Below are 3,460 nucleotides of genomic sequence, written 5' to 3' on the forward strand. Positions count from 1 at the left end.
AGAGTTCTGTTGACTATCCCTTTGACTGTTGCTTCGGCAGAACGGAGCTATTGAAGTCCTATATGAAGGGCATGGAGGGGATCACCCTAACCCTCGAGTGGAGCAGAGAACCTTTCATCCTTGAGACGGATTGTCTTGCCGCAACGAACATGATCAAGGAGAAGGGCTTGAATCGCTCACCTGATGCATCCCTAATTGGTGAGGTGAAGAGGCTCCAGTCACAAGACCGAGAGTACAAGTTATTTCATGTGAGTAGAAATAGTAACAACGTAAGCCATATGCTAGCCCAACTGGGACTTTCGGTACCACGTACTACAGTTTGGCTAAGAGGCGGACCTGATGAAATTGACACTTTGTGTCAACAGGATTGTAACGATCTACCTTGATTAATACAATCCAAATCGTTCACAAAAAAAGCTATTGAAGTCCTATATGCGCGCTACCATGACACAACAAAGGCTCACTGATTTGGCCACAATAGCACTGGAGAGTAATCTATTGGACAAGATTGATTATGAGGATATTATTGAGGATTTTATTACAAAGAACACTAAAAGAATGATGTTGTTTAAGTGAAGACTGAAGACCATACAATCAATAATAGGTACAATTTTTATATTTTCTATTTGCTATCTAAGATATTATGAACTATATATTATTATAGTTAGGTTTATGTAGTGTTTTCTTTAGTGAGATAAGGCCCATTTTAGAGTTTCGCACAGGGCCTCCGATTTTGCCCCCCCCCCCACCTCTTTTCTATGGGTTTATTTTCCTCTCCATTCTTTCCTTGTAAACCAACCCTTTCCTAAGATACAAAAGATCACAGGTCTAACTTTCCTAACTTACCTAAATCAACTGATTTCTCCCATCAATGCAATTTACTTTAGGAAATAAAATAACGAATTTTAAGGAAACAAATAACGGAATTTAAGGAAAAATCTGATTGATTACTTACCTCACAGCGGCCAGCCTTTGAACGTTGTGGCATGGCGTGCGAGGGACGATACGGCCCGGGCACACGTCTGAGATCCCAGGCAGCCACTCGATGATCTCTCCTCTTCTCCACAGCCGAGAAGGTCTTGGGGCCGAGGACAGAGGATCCGGCTGTACTGAGGCCGGCGGCGGCCAAATTGCCACTATGGGCAAGTAGGTATGCGGCCGGATCTCGAGATGAAGGTGGTGGCGCTGGTGAACGGCAGCAAGGACAGCTTCTTCAACATGATGTGGTGCCTCGACTAAAATCACAAGGCCATGCGATCCATCCATCCTCCAGCCACTCAGTATGTTCCCCTATTTTCTGAGCTTCTGCTGAAGTATGGAAGCCATAGTTTCAGTATGCCTGACTACTTCTTGATGTGTGTATGTGTTTGATGTGCTCACCGCCACAACTGAGTGTGTGTGTGTGTGCGTTGTGCCGCTGCCGCTGCTTTGCATCAGGGTGTGTTTACTTGCCGCTGCTGGTGTTATGCATGTGTGCTTTCTCCAAGCTTCAGTATATGCATGGTTGCACATCAACACGTATAAAGCTCAGATCACTAATAGAAAAAGGGTCAAATGTGAAGCACATTAGTGCCGGTTTAAACTTGAGTCGGCACTAATGTGACCATTAGTGCCGGTTCCAACGGCTAGGCGGGCGGGCATCATTAGTACCAGTTCATGGGCAACCTTTAGTACCGGTTCATGCCACGAACCGGTACTAATGAGGATGTGTCAGACTATGGTCAGGCTGGGGCCCCCACGAAGACCTTTAGTACCGGTTCATGGCATGAACCGGTACTAGAGTTTCTTAGTAAGCTGATTTTTAGTCCCACCTCGCCAAGAAAGAGGCAGTATGAGCGGTTTATAAGCCGTGAGTGTAAAGACAATGACGAAGAGGCGCAATGCTCACCTGCACGTTGCTTAGCTTCAAGCCTTTCAGAATAGCATATATTGCACTGAGCCATGTGCAGTGCAGTCTACACTATTCTGAAAAGCTTGAAGCAAATTAATCAGCATTGCACCTCTTTTTTATTTTTAATAACTTATTTGAACTCCGGACTTCTTGTGTTTCAAAGCGGCGTCATCAATTTCCAACACATTCTAACATCATTTGTTGTTTTTCAGTCATTTACCGAATTGTTTAGAGAGCTAAATGACCGTGAAATTGAAAATCACTACAAAATGAAGTGTGAAAATGTTGAAATTTGGCATGGTATCATCATTTCACCCCCATAGCATGTGCGAAAGAGTAGAGAGGGTCACGGCAAAAACTGGACGCACTTCGTGTACAACCTAGACAATGTCTTTCGGAGTATCAGGGTTTCGGACAAGAACTCATCCGTTACACGGGCACTTCAATGTTTTTTATACTTATTTGTACTCTGGACTTTTTTTGCGTTCAGTATGCAACATTCAAACCGGCGTCATCAATTTTCAACACGTTCTGACATCATTTGTTGTTTTTCAGTCATTTACCGAATTGTTTAGAGAGCTAAATGACCGTGAAATTGAAAATCACTACAAAATGAACTGTGAAAATGTTGAAATTTGGCATGGTATCATCATTTCACCCGCATAGCATGTGCGAAAGAGTAGAGAGGGCCACGGCAAAAACTGGATGCACTTCGTGTACAACCTGGACAATGTCTTTCGGAGTATCGGGGTTTCGGACGAGAACTCATCTGTTACACAGGCACTTCAATGTTTTTATACTTATTTGAACTTCCGACTTCTTTTGCGTTCAGTATGCAGCATTCAAAGCGTTTTTATACTCATTCAATGTTTTTATACTCATATTGACAATTCAGATTGTACACAAAAAGATCATTGATGATCAAAGTATTTTTGATGTATAAGATCATATTGACAATTCAGACTGTAAAGAAATATAAGATCATGATCTAAATGCTCTTATATTTTTTGCGTTCAGTATGCACCATTCAAAGCGACCCCATTAACTTTCAACCGTTTATACCTTCATTTGTTATTTTTCATGCATTTAATGATTTGTTTTGAGAACTAAATGACTTGGAAATTGAAAAGCACTACAAATGAACTCTGAAAAAGTTGAAACTTGGCATGGTATCATCATTTCACCCACATATCATGTTCAAAAAAGTAGAGAGGGTTACGGCAAAAACTGGATGCACTTTGTTTACAAACTGGGCTATCTCTTTCGAAGTATTCGGGTTTCTGACGAAATTAAACTCATCTGTTACAAATGCATTTCATTTTTTTAAACTTATTACAACTCCAGAATTTTTGTGCATTCAGTATGCACCATTCAACTACTAGGCGGGAGGAGCTCTTTAGTACCGGTACCAACTACTAGGCGGGAGGAGCTCTTTAGTACCGGTTCGTGCCACGAACTGGTACTAATGAGGTTGTGTCAGGTAAGGCTGGGGCCACACGAGCACCTTTAGTACCGGTTCATGGCATGAACCAGTACTACAGTTTCTTAGTAAGCTATTTTTTAGTCCCA

The sequence above is a fragment of the Triticum dicoccoides genome, chromosome 5A (genome assembly GCF_002162155.2).
Source record: "Triticum dicoccoides isolate Atlit2015 ecotype Zavitan chromosome 5A, WEW_v2.0, whole genome shotgun sequence".
NCBI classification, from domain to species: domain Eukaryota; kingdom Viridiplantae; phylum Streptophyta; class Magnoliopsida; order Poales; family Poaceae; genus Triticum; species Triticum dicoccoides.